Here is an 11,451-nt window from a genome sequence, read left to right as displayed (position 1 = left end):
AAAAAAAAAGTAATATAATCTAATTCTCTAAGGATCAAAAAACCTTAAGCTGACAACATAATTCAATAGGTAAAGCATACACTATGACCATATTGTTTGTATTCATATCCACAGAATACATGTAAAGCCATGTGTGATGGCATACACCTGTAATCTCAGTGTTTCAACAGGGAGGCAGGAGGGTCACTAGACAATTTTGAAAAGCATGTGGGCTAGAATTTCTGCTGTTTACAGTTATAAACATTACAGACATCTGTCTCAAACAAGATGAAATGTGAAAGCTGACATGTGAAGCTGTCCTTTGACCACCAGGTTCACTCTGTGGTGTGTTGTTACACAGCCACACACAGAGATGCATATATATAACACACATACACCACAGAAACATTTGTTTTTCAAAATTTAATATCCTAGAAGAAAGCAAATATTTAAGAGGAAATGTTGAGGAAAAGCAAACTATTCTTTCCAAAATTTACATTTGGAGAATTTGGTTCAGTTTTGACATTAGCAAAACTATAAACACTGGTGAAAGGCTAGTTTTGCCCAAAGCCTTGGGGAACTTTGTAAAACAACTATAAACCAGCCATGTGTCCTGTAATTGGAGGTTATACACGATGACTGTAAAGTTTACATCTAATCTCTATTGTTTAGACAAAATATAAAATGGAAAAGATGTTATTCTAGGGAAGAGAAGAGATAGGAGATGTTATAAGGTCTAGATAAACTAAGCATTCTGCTAAAATGTTCAGTACAGTGTGTGCTAACTATGTGAAAGTTGCTCTATAGTTTTTTTATTCTCAAGAATTTAATAGCACCACAACTAAATAATTATGATTTTATTAAATTTTTAAAACAGCCTTATTTAAAAGGTAAGGACGTTGCTTAGTGGTTGAATGTTAGCTTAGCATTTGAAGACCCTGGGTTTTCTCTGAGACAAAAGCTGTGTTATATTGACTTTATTATTACCATCTAATACAATGGGGAAACACATTTTGTATTGCTTATCTTAACCTGAGTCCACAGGAGCAGAAGCAACAGGATAGCTGGAACTTAAAGCACTCTATCTGACTCCATGGTCCTTTTATTTAAGAACAATGAGACAAAGAACATAAACTCTACTAAAATCATATACTAACAATTGAGACTTTGACCCTTAAAATAGTATAGCTAGTGGAATCAGAACAATAGCTTTAGTGTTTGTAAACTGAGGCCATATCTTTTTGGTTTCAGTCAACCAGTTCTTAAATTGCTTCTTGGTTTATATAATGACAAGGGACAATATACTTCCCTTCACTTAGGACCAATTTCCTCATAGTCATGGAGTTTTGAAATCCAAAGATTCGTAAGGAAAACGCCCCAGTGAAGTTTCCTGCCAGATTCGTATGAGCAAATGTATTTGTTAAGGTCAAGAGAAACTTTTTTTAATCCAAGTCTAAGCTACCAAATATTCATTCACCTCCAAGCCTACCCAAAGATGAAAGTTCAACTTTCTCTGCCATTGTTTTGTTTTAAAACATAGAAAAACAATCCTAGTTTATTAGGGCTGTGACAAATCCCCTTCAGTGACTTTAATTGGTAAAGGAATTTTGTAAAATGTTAAAAACCATAATTGACTGAACTAGCACTGTGGTCAACATAATAGTCTTGGCTTAACAAAATTTAGTTGTGTAAACACAGATGTAATGTTTAATGTTGGAGATAGGAAAAAAAGGTCTTGCCTTTTGAACTGCTTATAAGTTTAATGTTTTGAGATTATAGCATCAGTTGCTATGATTACAGCACCTTTAATCACCACAGCTTGAAGCAATTTTAGGGTGGAATGATAATAAATTCTAAAATATGAGGTATATTTAGTGAAGTATTTAGTGAATATATTCAAACTTTCTTAAATTGTTGTTTTCTTAACTAATGTGAATCTTTTAAACTAATATTTTAAAAAAAATCAATTAATGGGAGAAAGGTTAAGATATTTTCAGTGTCTGTAATACTTAAGTTCCAGATATAATTGTATAATCAACATGGTTTCTATGCCACTTCAGAAATTTGTGTTTTAGTATAGTGATAAATTGCAAGTTAGAATATAAATGGAGGTGAGTGCCTCCTTCCAGTCATATAAAAGCTGTGGAAGAAAAACTTTTGTTGATTTTGTAACACATTCACTAGAGCAAGCTATGACCACACTAAAATGTAAATGATATTCCAGGGCAACAGCAAGATAGGAGCCACAATACAGAAGTTAGAAAAGGGGCTTTATGCATTAAACCAGCCAAAGCAAAAACAGGAAATACACAGAAACCCCGGCCCAAAAATTGCTTAGCAATGCTGAGTGATTTGTAAGGTAACATGGCAAGGTAGATGCTCCTCAAATAGTATGGAGCTGGAACTTCGAGTATGTGACTTTTATTTCTGCTCATAATTGCTTAGAAACATCAGGAAATTGGTTTGACATTAACAGGACTATGCACAGAAGAATGTGAATGAAGATAACTTAATATAGGGACACAGCAAATCGATGTGGACTTCGAAGGTTTTGAGAGGTTTCTCAGAGTCTAAATAAATAGCATTTGTGAATGTAATGGACAAGAATGGTGGAGGGCTGGGATGGAATTCACTGTTAGGGTGTTACTTACCACACATAAGAGCCAAGTCCTATCCTTTGCACACCAAAAATGATGAAGAGTAATGAGGAAGTGAGACTTAAACTTCTGTGTTCTTTTTGTCTACTTAATCTTCACTCAAGCATGGTTCTCTTAAATATAATGCTAACATTGTGAGACTTGAGAGGATCATACATGCCCACATAACCCATACGCAAGTCACTAGGATGCATCTCTAGCTCCCTCACACTCTCTTCTGCTCTTTCATCTCTCATTCATATTCTGAATCCCCATGCCTGTCCTTTAGGATTGCTTCTATTTTTTACCTTTTCCTCTTAACCTGTTTTAATTCCTGTTTTTAAAAGTCTCCATAGTCTATTCCATTTTCTATTGATGAGTACTTAGATTTTATTAATTTACTTATATAACCATTGTTTTTTTCTGTTTTCTCAGGATTTGCTCCATAATTCTCAAATTTAGAACTAGGTATTTTTAGTCTCCAAATCTTTTGAGTTTTCTGCCAATCAAGTTGATATTTAGTATGATTTCACCATAGCAGAGAAATTTAGCATTTCTGCTAAATTTATTAATGTTTGCTCTGAGCTCTAGAAGTCATACTGACAATTCTTCCGGGAGCATTTGAAAAAAATTGTGCGTTTTTGAGGTTTTGAGCAGAGTATTCTATTAATATTGATTAGCTCTTTTATTCATGATGGTGAGTTCTGTGTTCTTTCCAATGCCCTGGCTGGTCATTCTATAAATTATTAAAAAGTGGTTATTTATGTCTGCAGTCATAACTATAGATTTTTCCAATTTACCTCCATCATTTTTATGGACCTCAGTGTGGGAATTTTTTGCAACTTTTTATATAACAAAGTAAAATACAATTTATTTAATGATTTTAAATTTTAACCGAAAGATGTGTCTGTCACCTTATGTTTAGTTTTTACCATTTTTTTCCTTTGTTTTTTGTTGTGAACACATTTTTAAGGCTGTCATTTCTTTCTCATTTCTTTTCTTTTTTGGAGGCAGATTCTGTCTATATAGTCCTGACTGTTCTAGACCTTGCTATATAGATGAAGTTGCCTTATAACTCACAGATACCCATCTGCCTCTTCCTTCCAAATGCTAAAGTTAAAAGTAATGTCAGTGGTGTGTGGCCCAGTTTTCCCAGGGGATTAAACAAATACATGTGTACTCTCTCTGTTAAGGAGCCCATGACAGACCAAAGTATGGATACCACCAAAGTCCAATTTGGTGACCTAGTGAATTTTACTAACATTACTAACAGGAGTATGGTAGAGGGGCTATTTAGAGCAGTAGAAATGACTCAAAGATAGTAGCAACACCAAACGCCATCCTGTAGTGACAGCTCACAAAGACTGGAATCCTGAAGCACATATAAAAGCCTACAGGCAGCTCAGCAGGCTAGAGATTGATTTTTCCAGGTCTCCTTGCTGATCTAAGCCTCTTATAGAAAGCTTGGATTGTTTGTAATATTCAGCATGGTTTGTCTCTAAGAATCTCTGTAGCTGGGCTTGTCAGAGACTTTTTTAAAAATTTCTTTTATTTTTTACAGTCTCCCTCCCAGTCCACCCTCCCAGAGTTCCTTATCCAGTTACTCCTTCCCACTGTCTTCAAGAGAATTCCCTCCCTCCAGGCCTTCCCATTCTCTGGTGCCCCCAGTCTCTTGAGGGCTAGATACTTCTCTCACTGAGGGCAGACTCTTAGGCAGTCCTCTGCTGGATATTTGTTGGGGCCTCTGACCAGTTCTTTTATGCAGATTGGTTGGTGGCTCCGTGTCTGAGAAATCTCAGGGGCTAAGGTTAGTTGAGACTGCTGGTTTTCCTATGGGGGTCACCCTCCTCCTCAGCTTCTTCTAGCCTTTTCCTAATTCAGCCACAGGGGTCCTTGACTTCAGTCCAAAGGCTGCATGGAAGTATCTGCATCTATCTCAAGTCAGTTGCTTCTTAGGCTTCTTGGAGGACAGCCATGCTGGTTTCCTGTCTGTAAACACACCATCAGAAATAGTGTCAGGCCTTGGGGCCTCCCCTTGAGCTGGATTCCAATTTATGCCAGTCACTGGACCTCCTTTCCCTCAGTCTCTTCTCCATTTTTTTGTCCCTGCAGTTCTTTTACACAGAACAACTCTGGGTCAAAGTTTTTGACTGAGGGATGGCAACCCCATCCCTTCACCTGATGCCCTGTCTTTCTATAGAAAGTGGATTCTACCAGTTCCTTTTCCCCAGAGTTGAGCATTTCATCTAAGGTCTTTCCCTTTGAGTCTTGAGAGTCTACCCACTCCCAGGTTTTGGTACATTCAAGAGGGACCCTCCACCTCCCCACCCCCATGAGGTTGCATATTTCTATTCATTCTGCTGGCCCTCAAGGCCATTCTTCTTTCTCCCCCTACCCCCATACCTGAGAAGGTTTACAAGTAGAAGAGCTCCCAAGTGAAAATGCTTCAATCCCACTTGGGAGGGAGAAGAAAACAAATCGGGGAGGCAGAGGGAGGGAAGCACTTGGGTAAGAGAGCGGAGAGGAGAGGGGAAAGTCTTTACTGTTTACTCTCAGGAAGGGACCAAGTGAATCTCATCAGATTCAAGGATTTCCTGAAGCTATGTTCATTTGTTTACTTTCTCTCTTAAGGAGCACCAGTGCCAGGTGGAATGTTTCAATCTCAGAGGAAACTGCTACACAACAGCCACCATAACACTTACAATTTCTCCCTAATAGATTTATCTCTGCCATATACAATCCTTCTCTTCATGTAGCTTAATTTAATATGTCAAATTATTATATTAAAATAGTTACATTTCCTTGATTAATAATTATTTATATATTATATGCGTATGCTTTGTATATGCATCTTAATCTTACTTCAGCTTATCCTTTTTATTATTTTAAGAGAATTTGTTGTATATTGCTTAGAATTTTTCATATGTTTTATCCAGTTTATGAATTTATTTCCTCAAGTTTATACATTTAATGAAGTTGATATCTTAGTATTTGACTCTATCATTTGGGATTTTTTTATCTTATTGATTGATTTTTTTATGTCTGTATATGTACATTCCTGTTTATTTGTACTCTTTCTATGCAGTTTTCATGGAGTTTCCAGTTCAGATTCTCTGGAACTGGAGTTACATCTTCATGTGGCCACTTTGTCATGTGTACTCTTAGCTGTTGCATCCTATCTCTGACCCTTATCTTTTAGTTTTTGTTTTGTTATTCCTGTCTATGAGTTATAATGACACTCTAATACATTAATTTCTTGTATTTTATTTTTTTTGTTTATCTATTTGTACCTTTCATAATTGTTGTTGTTTAGGTATTGGTAGATAGATATAAATTGTCCCATTCATGGTACTACTATTCTTGTTCATACTAGTTAGCAAATAGCTGATGTTGCATAAGTTAAAGTCAACAGATTTGTTTGGCATCATAGTTATGGTCTAAGATTGAGGGGACGAATCAGGATGACCCTTTGATCTGGATCACTATATCAAGTAGAAAGAGAGAGAGAATGCTGTGTTTTCTCCTGCATGTGATTCTGAAAAAAGATTATCTGAGAATCTAATCTGTTTGGCAGTTATTTTTTGTCCAAATATCTTCTTATTTCCCTTAGGTTTCCTCAGCTTCTCATAAGGAACCTGAACAAAAACAAAACAAACAAACAAAAAACCTGTTTGTTCTTTGCTTAATGCTTTATGCCCAGTGCACCTTATTGAGTTTAGTTTCCAGAGGATTGAAGTCTTATTTTATGCATGCTTAAGCAAATAGCCACTGAGTCTTATGACATCCCAGGTTTATACTTACATGAGTAAGATGTGTGGCCATGACTGCTAACTCTCCTATTTCTTCAGCTTTGGCCACACAATCCTCAGCAGTCCTTTTTCATTCTCTATCTTCCCAAAGAGTAAAGGAAAACTAAAAGTAATACGTTCCACTGGTCTCATCAGTCTGGCTGGGAAAGCTGGAAGTGTTACAGCTCTTAGAACAGAAGAGAGGAAGTTTGGGTGGCCTGCACAAGGCAAGTAGCCAAGGTCCACTTCCTCAGCAGAGACAGTGGATTCACGGTCCAGTGATTGAATGCTTCAGGAGAGAGAACTGTTCCCTAAGTGTTACAGATCATTAAAATAGCCTTTGTCAGATGATCCTTCGTGAAACAACTTGTGTGCCTAATTATTCCATGTGGAAAAGGTCTATATAAACATTGAGAAGTAGGGTGGGATTTAGGGGTAGCTGTTTCTTATTGGTTCACTTTGAAGTGTTAGTGATGCTCTATTTGCATTGGGAATGACTCCAGATGTTTTCATAAGTGACTGATTATCAAAGTCCTCTCAGTGGGGTGTCATGGTTATGTTCCACAGCAGCTGTTGAAATGGATAGGGATCTGCTGGACCCTTGCTGATCTCAAGTCTCTGAGACTTGAGATCCATAGTTGAGGAGCTCTTGGACAGTTGGAAAGACATTCTCTCAGAGGATGTTGGTGTTCCTGAGAGTGACACCTGAAGTTGTCCTCTACACTCCTGCCCCAGACACACATCTATGCATGTATGCAGGCATGTATGTACACACAAACACACATATAAACACACACACACATGCACATTTTTTAAAGGAATTATTCATTTCACATGGCCCATAAAAGCAGCAAATCAAGTGCAGTCCCCTGGAAGACATCCCAGTAATGATTACAATGCCTAAGAGCATAAATCCCTAAATCGAGGTCAAAGGCATCAATGAAATTTTACCACAGTAACAAGACTTTCATTTTCTAATGCCCTTCTTTAGATTGGAAAGTCATTGTAAAGACACATCACTTGTCAATTGGTGGAGAGAAGATACTTTATACTTTAGGATAAGATTTAATTACTAGTTATTTCATTGAAGGTTAAAGAAAATAAAGAGCAAAAGAAAACTTAAAAATTTTATTCAATAGTATTTGTTTTAATCTGTATAAGAAATAACCATGAGCTATTTGTTATGTTTAAAATAATTATAAAATTAACTTTTACAGTTCTTTATATTAATGTATTATATACAATTATATAACTAAAATATCTGTTTATTTTTTAATGTCTATCTATTGTTAGAATACAGGTTAAATGCATAGTTTCTAAAATTTGGACCATAATATCAGTTGGACATTTTATGAATTAACTTCTTTGCATATATAAATAAAACATTAACATTAATAGTGATAAAATTCATAAAACTATTTGAAGCACTGAACTACCCAGATATTCTCTTGGATAGTTATATGAACATCTGATGTGCTTTACACCATTGTATAAAAATTACAAGAGAAACGTGAATACTACTTTGGCTTATAATCAGACTTTAAATCAGAATTTGAATTTCCAACCCTTCACTGTGACATCTAAACATAATTAAAAGCCATTTTAAACAAATAGCCACATCTACAAAGCAACAATCTCAACAACTTACCTTTTCAATATGGTAATTTGACTTTGTTTGAGTAATTTGTGACATCAGAGAATATTACTCTCATAACCTTTTATCTAGAACAATTGACAGCCCCACTACTTCAGTGTGCTACTAATCTAAAATGTGCTTTCTTTTTAGTTTTTTTCGTATAAGATCCCTGGTTGCCCTATATGGAAACGAATTTGCACATACTCAGGTCTTCAAAAGCCAACTTATCATTTACCTACTGTAGAATTATACTGATAACATTGGAGGCTGTGTAATAACTAGACGAGACTTTCAAGACAGCATAAGTACTAAATTAACCATGCTAACTGAAAACAATAGCAATATTGTGATTTGGGTGTCTGGGTGATAAATCTGTGTCTAGAAGCCTAGGTAGATAGAAAAGTAGATCCACACGTTCTATAAATAGTTTCCTATGACTTTATGTTCAATCAAATACTCTTGATTATTTTTTGTAATAAAAATGCATGCATAAAATTTATGAGATATTAACTATCTAAACAAATTAAATTATTCTTGGTAAAAAGTTTATTTCACTCATTTAAAGGATTCTACATAATGCCAGGAATTATGAATGATATAGAAAGGTAAAGATAATGAACGAGACATAGTCTCTGTCATATGCTGTCAGGAAGCAAGGGAAACACATCAGAATATGGAATTTTGTTATCCTCTGTAATACGTTCCCTAGTGGATGAGAGCCTGAGAAAGGTTAATAGAAGAAAAAACAATTTTGTCAAATGTTCAGTGCTTGAGATACTGTTTTATGTTAACAGGTGTCTATATCTTATTGACCATGATCTCCTGTGTGACCATCTTCTCAAGAGTTGCAGCATCCAGCACACCTCCATGGATAAATGTGACTCAGGTGGTAAGGTAAAGAAAGGGAGATAGATATATAGAAACACATACATAGAAAATCAATATACTATGGTATATTGAATGTCCAGTGAAGCCAAAGGATTCTCTTGTCTCATACTCAAATGGTACTTCATTTCAAGTGTGTGGCAGACTGTCCAGCACATTTAGACATGTACAAATGTATGTTCTACATACATGCTTGCTAGGCTAGGACTTTACTCATCAAGCTATATGCCCAGGTTTAGGCCACCTTAACAGGGACAGTAACAGAAATACACAATGTCATTACCTCTTTAAACATGTTCTGTTTGCATACAGAAGAAAGTAAAATAGAATATTCTTAGAGGAAAATGTAGTTAAACTACATTTTTAGAATTTACTAAACTGAAATTTTAATGAAAATACTATAAAAAACAAGAGTTCAATCAAGTTATTAAAAAGATAGTATCACTTGGTGAAATAAAATTAACACAGCTGTATTTCTGTTATAAAGAAAAATAGCTATCAGATAAGGATTTTATTACAGGAATCAAATAGATAGAGGTTAGTATACTTCCTAAATGAACATTTCATCATATTATTTGCTATGAAGATAAACCAAATAAATGTACAAACTTAAAACCAGAAAACTATGTCTATATATCTATTGTGTAAGAATTTGGGCAAACAAAATAACATCTAAGTCACACTTAGAAATAGTATATCCACATTTTAGGTAATTTTAGTAAGATTAAATTAAAAAGATGGAGCTTGTAATATACCATGTTATCCTACAACTTCTATAATATATAAAGTAACTATTAACAAAAATAATGAAAGAAAAGAGCTGTCTTGATATTTCTCAATCAGATCTACAAGCTCCATTTTCAAACACAGAGAAATCTTCCTCAGATAATAAAAGAGTTTGACTCTGACATTCACAATGCTTCTTGGTGTAGGAAACTTTATATGGTCTCATTTCACCCACGTTGCACGAGAAAACCTTACCCTGTATTTTCTCAGGTGGATGTCATCAACATGGGGACACAGGGTAACCCAGAAGGAGACTCATACTCAGAAAGTACTCTTGTAGCAGAAATGTACATGTTTATGCACATGGATAGGAGAGTTATTGTGCACCCTTACAGCTATCTAATCCTTCCTATTTGTACAGTTTAATTCCATATTCTACCCTGATGCCTTGGAATTTACTATTAATTAAGGTGCAGTAAGGAAATCTTGGCTCCAATGCCCTCTGGTAACCCAAATATTTTATAAATTATTGAGTTACCAAAAGAGAGGTTGAGCCTAGGATTCCAAGATGCAGCACCCAAATTTCAGGTAACTTAGACCCCAGGAAATCACTGTGGTGGTTTCCAGCACAAGGTCCCTCCTTCTCCAGAGGATGACACATGAGTTGCCTATACTATCTGCTTAGTCTCACAAACACAGCCTTTAGATACCCATCTTTGTTTCTTCTGAAAGTCCAGCATAGTCCATCCATACATTGCCACATATGCTTTTGAATAGCATAGACTGGACCCAGTGTTCTGCTTTCTCTGTTTCCTATCTTCTCCTAAGTGCTTAAACACCTTAGTGGACTGGTTGATAACACATTCTACATATGTTCAGATCTGCCAAAACCTCTCTGACATTGATCAAGACCCACCATGAGACTGGGTGCAGCCCCAAAAGTACCCCAACAGAGCCAATGTGCATCATGAACTCTAGCCCAATGTCCCTCTGAAGCAACCTGCTTCTGAACTCTACAGTGAACACTGTACTATGCATTTCAGTGAACTAAACACTCAATACTACCTATCTTTATTGTCTTTATCATCTCTTTATTGTCTTTATTTATTTATTGGCCTTATTGTCTCTGCAATGCCTGTATTTCTAATGAAGTGGCTTGTGACACTTCGGGGATTAAATGATAAGGTGGGTCACTACCATTTGGAGTACAAATGTCCCTTTCACAGGAATCACATGATATATCCTGTATATCAGTATATTTAGATATTTATATTATAATTCAGAACAGTTGCATAATTAGTTATGAAGTAGCAATAAAAATGAGTTTATGCTTGGGGTTCATATCAATACTACAAACTGTATTCAAGAATTACAATATTAGGAAGGTTGAGAATCTCTATTGCTTTGCTGTCCCAGATATTCACATGAATTCCAGTTGATGACAACTTAGTATTCCATAGAATGAATCAAAGAAACTAGTTCACAAGGGACTGACTTTACTCATATCACCTATAAGCATCCCTTGTCTTAAAGACAGATGTGTTGTGCTATTTTATTTTTCTGAAAGAAATATTTTGCCCCCAGAGACTAAATTTAAAAAGTTCTTACACCTAAGCTAATGATAAGTTTTGAGATCATTTCTTACATGGTATTCACTCAGCTGACCTACAGTTTACTCTGCCTGTTTAGCTTGTCTTTAAGAGAATGGTGTAACCAACATTACTGTGACCTGAATGTCTTATTTAATCAGGTTTTACAACCTGAATCACATGTGTAACTTCTTTCTTAAGTTAGGTACTCT

Source organism: Mastomys coucha, unplaced genomic scaffold (assembly GCF_008632895.1).
Source record: "Mastomys coucha isolate ucsf_1 unplaced genomic scaffold, UCSF_Mcou_1 pScaffold3, whole genome shotgun sequence".
Lineage (NCBI taxonomy): Eukaryota > Metazoa > Chordata > Mammalia > Rodentia > Muridae > Mastomys > Mastomys coucha.
This window is presented reverse-complemented; position numbering follows the sequence as displayed.